This window comes from Diceros bicornis, assembly GCF_020826845.1.
Source record: "Diceros bicornis minor isolate mBicDic1 chromosome 22 unlocalized genomic scaffold, mDicBic1.mat.cur SUPER_22_unloc_1, whole genome shotgun sequence".
Lineage (NCBI taxonomy): Eukaryota > Metazoa > Chordata > Mammalia > Perissodactyla > Rhinocerotidae > Diceros > Diceros bicornis.
Genome location: NW_026690886.1, coordinates 1,054,287 through 1,067,086, shown reverse-complemented (window position 1 = coordinate 1,067,086; position 12,800 = coordinate 1,054,287). Strand labels below are relative to the sequence as shown.

At 40.7% G+C, this 12,800-nt stretch overlaps 1 long non-coding RNA gene across 1 annotated transcript in view; it reads left to right on the top strand.

Annotated features, from left to right (window-relative positions):
• Positions 1-3,513: 3,513 nt before the first annotated feature.
• LOC131401910 (uncharacterized) overlaps positions 3,514-12,800 on the top strand; it is a 215,292-nt gene continuing 206,005 nt past the window's right edge. The window contains exon 1 of the long non-coding RNA XR_009218113.1: positions 3,514-3,528. This is a non-coding gene — a long non-coding RNA (uncharacterized LOC131401910). The remainder of the gene's footprint in view (positions 3,529-12,800) is intronic.

Sequence of the window (12,800 nt, the reverse complement as noted above, 5' to 3'; positions counted from 1 at the left end):
CATTATTAACAAAGTCATCTCCGACTTCAGAATAATCGATGAAAAGAGTAATGTTGATGAGACCAAAGACGAGATGCCCAGCTTCATAACAGCCCCAGCAGCATGAGAGTGAGAGGAGCTCCAAGTAAGCAGGGTTCTTCACAGCTCCACTGGAGAGGATGAACATGGGCTACACCAGGATAAGGGGCTGTTGTACAGTGACTCGTGTAGTGAGGGTGGGTCCCTAAAGACACTGTGAAATACAGTTACACACAGTGGCTCCTAGGAAACAACTAAAAGCAATCAACGCAGCAGATAGGAATAGGAAGGGGGCGAGCAGAGGAGGGTCAGAGCCACAAAATCTGAAGGAAGACACCGAACCACGACAAGAGCCCAGCTCTGTCAACAGCTGCTGTGGTTGCACCAGGAGATCAAACATCTGAGACAGCCATTGTGGGGACTGCTGGGAGCACAGTGGTCACTGTGGCCACACCCCAACAGCAGTGCATCGGAGCACACACACCCTGAGACTTTCCTCTCCATTAATCCTTGTTTTAAGATGATGAGGGCCGGCCCCGTGGCTTAGCGGTTAAGTGCTCGCGCTCCGCTGCTGGTGGCCCGGGTTCGGCTCCTGGGCGCGCACCAACTCACTGCTTCTCCGGCCATGCTGAGGCCGCTTCCCACATACAGCAACTGGAAGGATGTGCAGCTATGACATACAACTATCCACTGGGGCTTTGGGGGGAAATTAAATAAATAAATAAAATCTTTAAAAAAAAAACAGGGCCAGCCCCGTGGTTTAGCAGTTGGGTGCGCGCACTCTGCTGCTGGCAGCCCGGGTTCGGATCCCGGGCACGCACCGCTTCTCCGGCCATGCTGAGGCCGCATCCCATATACAGCAGCTAGAAGGATGTGCAGCTATGTAATACAACTATCTACTGGGGCTTTGGGGGGAAAAAATAAATAAAATCTAAAAAAAAAAAAATAATAAGATGATGAATATCCTCATGTTACAATGTCTCTTTCCAACCCTTGTGGACGAGTGTAATCAGAACCCCCTGAAGAAGGCACAGGTCAGAATAGGATGGAACACTGGGGGCTGGGGGAGCGGCACTGCACCTGACCACACAGACTATCACCCCGGCCTATTGAACACGAGAGAAGAACCCAAGGATGTGGTCTAATGAGAATTCCCCATCTTGCCACATTCAGAGACACTACAGAGTTTCTCTTCCGTTCTTTACAAAAATGTCAAAGAATTCATGCGTCATTAATTCATAAAGAGGCAAATTCTTGACAAAGTGACAGGGTCCAGATTCCATGACCAGGTTTTTCAGTTGTTTTGATAATATCTCACATTCAGGAATCAGAAATGTAACCTATTGGGATGTGTAATATAAACAAGGACTTTTTTTCATGTAGATCAAAGCCCAGATTTTTAGAGATGACATAAATCATGAAAGCTGCTAACCATTCCTCCACAGGTTTCAATAAGACTTTTAAGTTAATTTACCAATCTCAGGAAAAAAGAATTTGGCAATTCAAGTTTTTGTTTCTGCATTCAAGTGTACAGTACAGGCAAGAGAATGAGCAGAAAAAAATTAACAAGAAGGTCTTGTGCCTGCCCGGTGGCTTAGCGGTTAAGTGTGCACGCTCTGCTATTGGTGGCCCGGGTTCGGATCCGGGCACACACCGATGCACCGCTTGTCCGACCATGCTGAGGCCACATCCCACATACAGCAACTAGAAGGATGTGCAACTATGACATACAACTATCTACTGGGGCTTTGGGGGAAAAAAAGGAGGAGGATTGGCAATAGATGTTAGCTCAGAGCCAGTCTTCCTCAGCAAAAAGAGGAGGATTAGCATGGATGTTAACTCAGGGCTGATCTTCCTCACAAAACAAAAGAAAAAAACAAGGTCTTGGTTGCATTTCATCTTTTGCAAATAAGCAGGATATTTCATGTTCTGTTCCTTTCACTACTCTAAACAATTTTTAAAGAATATGGTACATCTGACTATCCCTAGGCGTGTTTATCCTGGAACCTTGCCAGAATCCAAAGCAGAGATGTTAAAGCTGATTGGTTTCAAATGCTGCCCAAGTGTTGTCTACCTTGAACATCCCTCTCTCAAAGCTGGACCACTAGTCTCTTCCTGAGGGATCAGAGTCGTCACCCATGTCCCTGAGAGACTGGCCACTCAGGCCTGAGCTGAGATTAGGCTATCAATCTAAATGGCAAAATGCTTAAGCTATTCTCATCTTAAGGATGCTGTTTCAGAGGCCCCTGCACTGGAATGTACTGGTGAAAATGTTCTACTAGATACTTGCCTGGGAATTGGGTTGTTCTCCGATGCTCTTGGTGGATTATGAGGAAACCAATGATGAACCTCACGGATGCCTCAACTTCCACTTCTGCGAAAAAGGCAAGCAACAGCCACTGTTACCACCCTGCAAAGCTCTTAAGTTGTGCTTGCAAGAGGGGCCACAAGGGCGAATTTCTCCCAAAAGCTGATGAAATGATGGCACTTTGGCTGGAGAAGGCAGAGGGCAGCAGGCAGAGGAAAGTTTCTGGGATGTCAAATCAGTTCCCATAAGCACTTTAGAGAAGCACCTGGCACTGGACTAGGTAGGAGGCTGTGGAAAGACCCACAGACATGCAGGTGGGAGGAGGAATCAAGCAACGGAGGGAGGCGGTGTGGAATAGACGTGAGTCCGGCTTCAATTTTGGACAAAAGCAGTTGCACGATGCAGGCCCGCGGCTGCCCATGCAGCCGTCACACCCTCCTAACTCCTTGGTTCCTCTCGTCCTGTCACATCCCTCTGAGACTCAGTCCACGTGGAGCAGGTGCAGGATCACAGTGCAGAGCACACCTCCTTGCTCCTCCCCTCAGGGCTAGGCACCGCCCCGTGCCCAGAGCATCCCGGGAGTTGTAGTCCTGTAGTCCTGCAAGCTCCCAGCCGGGAGCGGTTGAGAAACAAAAGCTCCCAGCATGCACAGCTAGGGGCCCCAACTCCCTCCTTGTCCCTCCACCCCTGGGTCCCACTCCTCTCCTTGTCCACCCCACCCTCTATCCTGCCTCTTCTCTCTACCACGCCCACCCTCCATGCCCTGCCCACCGCCTGGAGTATGCGCAGCGTGGTTGGCCTGCATCCCTTGAGGCCGGTACTCAGGTAGGGGTGGGGCTCAGCAGCCTGGCTGTTGCTGAGGTTGCTTGCAGCCCTCCTTGAAGCTCCCTGGCCAGTATTTGAAATGTAAATTCAATATCTAAAATGGAAATACCGGGTGACTGGGATCCTGGAATTTGCCTTTTCAAGGCCACTTGTCCTACTATCCCCTCCATGCCTCCAGGCTGCCATGATCCTCGCTCTGGACCCTGTGGTCAGGGTCGCTGCAGAGATCCTCCCTTTGGACCCCACCTGCCTGAAGGGCCCATACCTTGGTCAGGCATCTTAGAAGGACTGCCGTGAGCCATGTCATAAAAAGGAAAAAACATCACAGTGGACAGCCCCAATTCCTGCATATACAGACGGGAAACTCAGGTGCACTGGTAAGTGACTCCTAAGCCACTTCAGGGGACCACACGCACGCCCCTTCTCCAACGCTGCACACAGGCTTGTTCACTGGACTTCCTTATCCCAGTGTGGACCTCGTGGCCTCATTAACACAGGCAACAGCACTGAAACTTCCCGTTGGTCCTTCCCACAATGTCAGGGAAGTTTGTGTAGGAAGGTAATATGCAATTTCTGCTCTACTATAGGGCTGGCTCCTTGGGAACCAGTTTTATTATCTCTTTTTAAATATATCCACAGAATCACAAAATAATTAAGCAAAATAATTTGTTGCTCTTCGGGGTTATAGCGATAATTCTCTTGAGTCGTTTTTCCATTTAGCTTCTCTGATTGACTCCAAATACTACAGCACCACACGCTTTTAGACTGGTGGATGTGCAGCTCCACTTCTTTGCAGGGAGGACACACAACAGCAGAATATCCATGGCCCAACTCTCTGGAGCACCAGTATTACTACAAGATTTGGAAGAAGCAAAGTTATGTCATTTCCAAGGTATGGAATTAAAAACTTAAGACTAAGATGAGGTGGGAAAGTCATATACCATTAATATTTGTCAGTAATCTGTGCCTGAAATGTCAGACTTTCTCTGAGAAAGAACTCTGAGACTCTATTTCCCATTGTTTTAAATAGGAAACATTAGAAGACATAGCAAATCTATCGAAAAATCCTACCAATTTCCTAAGTCACGATATGGCACCTAGACATAAGTTATGAACATCATTGCTCCTCGTTTTCTTCCTCATTCAACCCAGTTCCACAGGTCTTGAGTGATTGCTGTGGACACTGCACTGTGCTAGATGTCAAGGCCTTGGTGAGCATCATTATGGGGGTGGACGTTGATGGAAAAAGATTGCATCATAAAAACTCAAAGCCATGACACTTGCCAAATTGAGGCGAAAATGGAAAGACCTAGGGCACCAAGGAAGGGTGAGGGCATTAATAGATACTTGAGAGTATTAAAATCCATGTGATGATGTCATGAGTGAACGTGTTCCACTTTAAAACAAAACACTGCTGTTGATCTCAGATATTGAGTTAGTATCTTTGTGCAAATATACAGGATTTAAAGTGTTTATTGATGTATAACATGCATACAGAAATATATGCAGAGGTCATCCGTGTAAACCTCAAAGAATTATTACAAAGTGAACACACTTGTGTGACCCAGAACTAGCACCAGCTTCATTCAGGCCCCGACAATCCCTTTCTCCCTCCTTCCTCCCCAAAGGTAACCAATATCTTACCAGCAAACACTGTATATCGAGTTTGTCTTCTTATACAAGTGTTTTATTACAGGACAATTTAAACAATATACAAAATAAACAAAATAGCATAGTAGGCCCGTCACCCAACTTCAACAACTACTAATCATCTGCCATTTTTGTTTTATCCAGACTCCATCCCATTCTCACCTCACTTTATTATTCTTTTAGTCCTTTTTGTGTGTGTGGGGGGGTGTAAGATGTACACACACTGAAAGGCACAAATCTCAATCGTACAGTTTTGGCAAATAAACATGCCCATATAACCTTCACCCCTTTAAGAATAAAGTATTTCCATCACCCCCAGAAAACTCCTTCCTGTTCCTTCCCAGGCAATTTTTTCCTTCCCCTGAGGCAACCACTGATCTGTTTTTTTCACCATAGGTTCATCTTGGCAGAAATCAGCCCACGTGTATTGTTTTCTGTCTAGCTTGCATCCCTCAGCACGAGGTAGATGAGACTCACCCAGCACGTGTGTGTCAGCGTTTGCTCCTCAGCACGGCTGAGGGCGTTCTGCTCTGTGGGTGCCCCGAAGTGGGCTTGTCTTCCTCCTGGGGACGTGCAGGTCATCTCCTGTGAACATTCTTGTACAAACACTTTTTGTATGCTGTTTAATTCCTTTATTAGCATTTAAGTGACACACCTTTGCAGCTTTTAGTGGTTGATCCAGATTACAATATGCATCTTTAACATATCACAGCCTACCTAGACTTAATAGTGCACCAGTTTAATCAATGTAAAATATGGAAGCCTTGCTACAGAACAGTTCCATTTACCTCTGTCTGTCCTTTGTGCTATGTTGTCATAAATTTTACATCTACCCATGTTATAAATCCCACAATACAGTGTTACGATTTTTCTTTAAATAGTCATAGGTCTTTTAAAGAAGTTAAGAGAAAAATGTTAAGTATTGGGAGGGAAATGTTTTGAGGATCTGCAAATGTACTGTTTCTTCTCTAAGTTTCAGTCACAGTTTTTGCATTCATCAGTTAGTCTTGCCCACAGTAATTATTACTGTGGTGTTCTAGTGGCGATTTTCTATTTCATGCTATCCAGTCGCGTTTATTATTTGGAATTCTGTGAGGAATATTCCCCCCTCCCTCTCCCTGCCTTCTTCCTGTCTTTCTCTCTTTCTCTCATGCTTCCCCCCCCCTTTTTTCTTTCTTCCTTTCTTATTTAATCTTCTTTATATCAGTATAGACTCATGGATATTTATTTCATTCTCTGGGTAATAATCCAATGCTACCATTATTTATTTTGTTGCTCCTAGTTTTCCAGCTTGAGCCATTGGGAAGTCTTTAAGATTGATTCCTTTTGACACAACTCATCATTTTCTGTGTTTTTTTTTGAAAGCACCTTCCTACTTTCTGGCACTACAAGAAGCTCCAGGCTCATATTGTATTTCCCATCCCCAGATCTAGAATTAGCCATTTCTCCAAGAAAACCTGGTTCTTTTTATTGGAGAATGATATTTAGAAAGCAAAATCTGGTAGCTAGGTGTGCCCATTGATACTAGGGTGTCACTGCTTCTAGACCCTCTCAGCAGAGCTTGGAAATGTATGTATGAATATAAACTCAGGTATACACATCTACCTATCGATATATCAATCTATCAATCTATCTATCTATCTGGATATATATATTAAAAGAGACATGGATTCATACTGATACTTCCAACTCCAATCCAGCACCACAGAGTTTATTCTAGCATTCTCCTTTTGTTTATTTGTAACTTCTTTCACCAACAATGAGAAACTTAACTCCGGTTATCTACAATATATTTACTAATGTGTCAACTAGTTTCAGAATCGCTAATCCATACCCTTATGAAAAACAAATTTACCACCTAGAATAAAGTGTTTGTGTCCAGTACTTTAGTTTTACAGTATCCCATCAAAACACTGTCTTCCAAAGTTACTTAGGTCAGGACCTTTCATCCTCACCCCTTCTGTGTGGTTATGTCACATGCCTGTAATACAGTGAGGTTCATTTGTCACTGCATTCCATCTGAGTTCCCCAGCATCCTGATTGATTTTTAAAATTTGCAGAGTAAAATTCGCTCTTTGTGGTGTACAGTTCTATGGGTTTTGACAACTTTATGGTCATGTATCAACCTCCACAGTACCATACAAGCTGTTTTTTCACCCCTAAAATTCTCTTATACTGTCTCTTTGTAGTCAACCGCTTCCCCCACTCCATCCCTTGGCAACCACTGATCACTTTGCATCCCTGTAATTCTGCCTTTTCTAGAAAGTCATATAAATGGAATTATATACCATATAGCCTTTTGAATCTGGCTTCCTTCACTTAGAGAAATGCATACAAGATTCATTTATCTTGTTGTGTGAATCAAGAGTTTATCCTTTTTATTGCCAATTACTATTCTAATGTCCCGATGCACCGCAGTTTCTTTCTCCATTCACCTGATGAAGGACATTTAGTTTATTTCCAGCTTTTGGCAATTATGAATAAAATGGCTATGAATATTCATGCAAAGATTTTTGTTTAAACATTAGTTTTCAATTTGCTTCAGTAAATCTCTAGGAGTGGGATATCTGAGTCATATAATAAGTGTATGTTTAACTTTATAAGAACCTGCTAAACTGTTTTCCAAATGCAACTATCATGCTGCATTCCCAGTTCTAGTTGCTCCTAAACCTCACCAGCACTTGGTATTTGCAATTTTATTTTTCATTTTAGCCACCTAATAGGTGTGCGGTATCTTATTGTGGCTTCTGCTTCCTTTTTGAAAGTGAGTTCTGCTAAATACAGATCCTGTGTTGACTTTTGGGTTTTCTTTCTGCACTTGAGAGATGTCATTTTGTTGTTGATTTGTCTCTTTTGTTTTTGATAATATATCATCCATCATTCAGATTATTTCTCCCTGTATGTAATGTCTTCCCCTGTACATATGTATTTCCCTGACTGCTTTCAAGATTTTCTTTTTATCTTTGGATTTTAGCAGCTTGACTATCATGTGCCTAGGTATGGTTTTATTTTGTATTTTATTGTGTGGGTTTCCTGTCTTTCTTGGATCTAAAATTTTAGATTTTTCACCAAATTTTGGAAGTTTTATGCTATTACTCATTGATATGCCTTTCTGCTTCATTTAATTTTTTGTCTCTCCCCTCTCTGATGGGGACTCACTCATCTCACAGGTCTTAAGGCTCTCTTCATTTTTCTCAAAAATTTATGTTCTTTTCTTCAGACTGGATAATTTCTATTGCTCTATATTCATGTTTCTTCTACTGTTTCTAATCTACCGGTAAGCTCAAAAATATATTCTGTATTTCATCTTCGTATTTGGTTCTTTTTTGTAATTTCCATTTCTCTGCTGAGTTTCTATATCTGTTCATTCATTATGAGAATATTTTTCTTTACCACCATGATCATCTTTATAAAAGCTGCTTTCTCATCTTTGTCTGCTAATTGCAACACCTTGGGAATAGTTTCTACTGCCCACTTTTGGTCGTATATGGATTATATTTTCCTATTTCTTCAAATCTCATGATTTTTTAAATTATGTACTGGAAACCATGGATGATAGTTATAGAGACTCTGGATTCTATTGTATCTCTTTGAAGAGTGTTGTTATTTTTCTAGCAGGGAGTTAACTTGGCTGGACTGAAACTCCAATCCTATCTCCTTTACAATGGGCATAGCTGAAATCCTCGTTCAGTTCTTTCATCTTCCAACTGCTGTTTTTACACTAGGCCCTCTGGGGTCTACCCTGCATGTGTGTTGTTCAAAGATCTGCCAATTTGGTGTGTGTGTGGGGCAGACTTTCATACATATTTAAAGATTTTCCTCTTTGTGGTTCCCTCCCTTCCAGAATTTCTCCCCTAACTTTCCAGCTACTCTGCCAGCCCCAAAATACATCCTCTAACATTACAAGTAATACTATAGTTTTTCCCCTGTCTGGGCCATGTACAGATTTTGGAATGCTTTGAGGCCAAAGACTCAAGCTTGCAAATATATCCTCGTAAAATTCCCATGATTCAAGGTAAGACTCCCCCTCGGTTCTGCTTGCCTTTGGAAGAGATTTATGCATACATACATATACACATTTATTGTATGTGTATTACATATAGCTACATTATTCTATATAAATATATATAGTATTTCATGCAGATTTTATCATTGTTATTTGTGAGAGTGTTAGTTCAACAAGCTACTCCACTATTACTGGAAGCTAGACCTCGGTTTTGTTTCTTTTTTGCATTTTATATAAATGGAATTATAAAATATATAGCCTTTTGAATATAATTTATGCAGCATTATGGTTGTGATATTCATCCATGTTATTGCATGTAGCTAGTGTTTGTTCATTTGTTGAAAATAATTAATGTTGTTAAATGGTCATAAAATATGCATAACATGAAATTGACCACTTTATCCATTTTTAAGTGTACAGTTCAGTGACATTCAGTACATTCACATAACTGTGTAGTGATAACCTCCAACCATCCACAGATCTATTTTCACCTTGCGCTGAAACTCTGTGCCCATTAAGCAACAACTCCCCGTTGTCCCTCCCTCTTGCCCCTGGGAACCACCATTCTCGTTTCTATTCCTATGAATTTGACTACTCTAAGTACCTTATATGAGTGGAATCATACAGTATTTTTCCTTTCGTGTCTGTCTTTACTTAACTTAGCATAAAGTCCTCAAGGTTCATCCATGTCATAGCATGTGTCAAAATTCCATCCTTTTTATTTTTATTTTATTTTAATTTTTGTTTATTGATGTTTTAATGGTTTCTAACATTGTGAAATTTTTGGGTTGTACATTTTTGTTTGTCCATCACCATATATATGACTCCCTTCACCCCTTGTGCCCACCCCCCACCCCCACTGCCCCTGGTAACCACAGTCCAATTTTCTCTGTCCATGTGTTGGTTTATATTCCACATATGAGTGAGATCATACAGTGTTTGTCTTTCACTTTCTGGCTTATTTCACTTAACATAATACGCTCCAGGCCCATCCATGTTGTTGCAAATGGGACAATTTTGTCTATTTTTATGGCTGAGTAGTATTCCATTGTATATATATACCACATTTTCCTAATCCAATCATCAGTCGAGGGACACTTAGGTTGGTTCCACTTCTTGGCTATGGTGAATAATGCTGCAATGAACATAGGGGTGCATAAGCCTCTTTGGATTGTTGATTTCAGGTTCGTTGGATAGATTCCCAGTAGTGGGATGGCTGGATCATAGGGCATCTCTATTTTTAATACTTTGAGGAATCTCCATACCGTTTTCCATAGAGGCTGCACCAATTTGCATTCCCACCAGCTGTGTATGAGGGTTCCTGTTTCTCCACATCCTCTCTAACATTTGTTGTTTTTTGTCTTGGTGATTATAGCCATTCTAACGGGTGTGAGGTGGTATCTGACTGTTGTTTTGATTTGCATTTCCCTGATGATTAGTGATGTTGAGCATCTTTTCATGTGCCTATTGGCCATCTGTATATCTTCCTTGGAGAAGTGTCTCTTCATTTCCTCTGCCCATTTTTTGATCGGGTTGTTTGTTTTTTTGTTGTTCAGTTGTGTGAGTTCTTTATATATTATGGAGATCAACCCCTTGTCAGATGTATGTTTTACAAATATACTCTCCCAGCTGGTTGGTTGTCTGTTCATCTTGATTCTGGTTTCATTTGTCTTATAAAAGCTCTTTAATCTGATAAAGTCCCACTTGTTTATTTTTTCTTTAGTTTCCCTAGTCTGGGTAGGCATGTCATCCGAAAAGATTCCTTTAAAACCAATGTCAAATAGCGTGTTGCCTATATTTTCTTCTATGAGTTTTATAGTTTCAGGTCTCATCTTCAGGTCTTTGATCCATTTTGAGTTAATTTTTGTGAATGGCGATAGCACATGGTCCACTTTCATTCTTTTGCATATGGCTGTCCAGTTTTCCCAACACCATTTATTGAAGAGACTTTCCTTTCTCCATTGCATGTTCTTAGCATCTTTGTCGAAAATTAGCTGCCTGTATATGTGTGGTTTTATTTCTGGGCTTTCAATTCTGTTTCATTGATCTGTGTGTCTGTTTTTGTACCAGTACCATGCTGTTTTGATTACTATTGCTTTGTAGTATGTTTTGAAGTCAGGGATTGTGATGCCTCCTGCTTTGTTCTTTTTTTTTAGGATTTCTTTAGCTATTTGGGGTCTTTTGTTGCCCCATATAAATTTTAGTATTCTTTTTTCTATTTCTGTGAAGAATGTCATTGGGATTCTGATTGGGATTGCATTGAATCTGTAGATTGCTTTAGGTAATATAGACATTTTAACTATGTTTATTCTTCCAATCCACGTGCATGGGATATCTTTCCATTTCTTTATGTCATCATGGATTTCTTTCAATAATGTCTTGTAGTTCTCATTGTACAGGTCCTTCACCTCCTTGGTAAGATTTATTCCTAGGTATTTTATTCTTTTTGATGCAATTGTAAATGGTATTATCTTTTTGAGCTCTCTTTCTGTTAGTTCATTATTAGCATACAGAAATGCAACTGATTTTTGTAGATTGATTTTGTACCCTGCAACTTTGCTGTAGTTGTTGATTGTTTCTAATAGTTTTCCAACAGATTCTTTAGGGTTTTCTATATATACAATCATGTCATCTGCAAATAGTGAGAGTTTCACTTCTTCGTTACCTATTTGGATTCCTTTTATTCCTTTTGCTTGCCTAATTGCTCTGGCCAAAACCTCCAGTACTATGTTGAACAGGAGTGGTGAGAGTGGGCAGCCCTGCCTCGTTCCTGTTCTCAGAGGAATGGCTTTCAGTCTTTCCCCGTTGAGTATGATGTTGGCTGTGGGTTTGTCATATATGGCCTTTATTATGTTGAGGTATTTTCCTTCTATTCCCATTTTATTGAGAGTTTTTATCATAAATGGATGTTGTATCTTGTCAAATGCCTTCTCTGCATCTATTGAGATGATCATGTGGTTTTTATTCTTTGTTTTGTTGATGTGATGTATCACGTTGATTGATTTGCGGATGTTGAACCATCCCTGCGTCCCTGGTATAAATCCCACTTGATCATGGTGTATGATCTTTTTAATGTATTGTTGTATTCGGTTTGCCAATATTTTCTTGAGGATTTTTGCATCAATGTTCATCAGCGATATTGGCCTGTAATTTTCTTTCTTTGTATTGTCTTTGTCTGGTTTTGGTATCAGGGTGATGTTGACCTCGTAGAATGATTTAGGAAGTGTTCCGTCTTCCTCTATTTTTTGGAATAGTTTGAGAAGGATGGGTATTAAATCTTCTTTGAATGTTTGGTAAAATTCACTGGAGAAGCCATCTGGTTCTGGACTTTTATTTTTTGGGAGGTTTTTGATTACTATTTCAATCTCTTTACTTGTTATTGGTCTATTCAGATTCTCCATATCTTCTTGGTTCAATTTTGGGAGGTTGTAGAAGTCTAAGAATTTATCTATTTCTTCTAGAATGTCCAATTTGTTGGCATATAATTTCCCAAAGTTTTCTCTTATAATCCTCTGTATTTCCGTGGTATCCATTGTAATGTCTCCTCTTTCATTTCTAATTTTATTTACTTGAGCCTTTTCTCTTTTTTTCTTAGTAAGCCTGGCTAAGGGTGTGTCGATTTTGTTTATCTTCTCGAAGAACCAACTCTTTGTTTCATTAATCCTTTCTACTGTTTTTTTGGTCTCAATTTCATTTATTTCTGCTCTGATTTTTATTATTTCTCTCCTGCTGGCTTTGGGCTTTGTTTGTTCTTCTTTTTCTAGTTCTGTTAGGTGTAATTTAAGGTTGCCTATTTGGGCTTTTTCTTGTTTGTTGAGGTGGGCTTGTATCGCTATGAGTTTCCCTCTCAGGACCGCTTTTGCTGCATCCCATATGGTTTGATATGGCATATTATCATTTTCGTTTGTTTCCAGATAGTTTTTGATTTCTCCTTTAATTTCGTCAATGATCCATTGGTTGTTCAGTAGCATGTTGTGTAATCTCCACATTTTT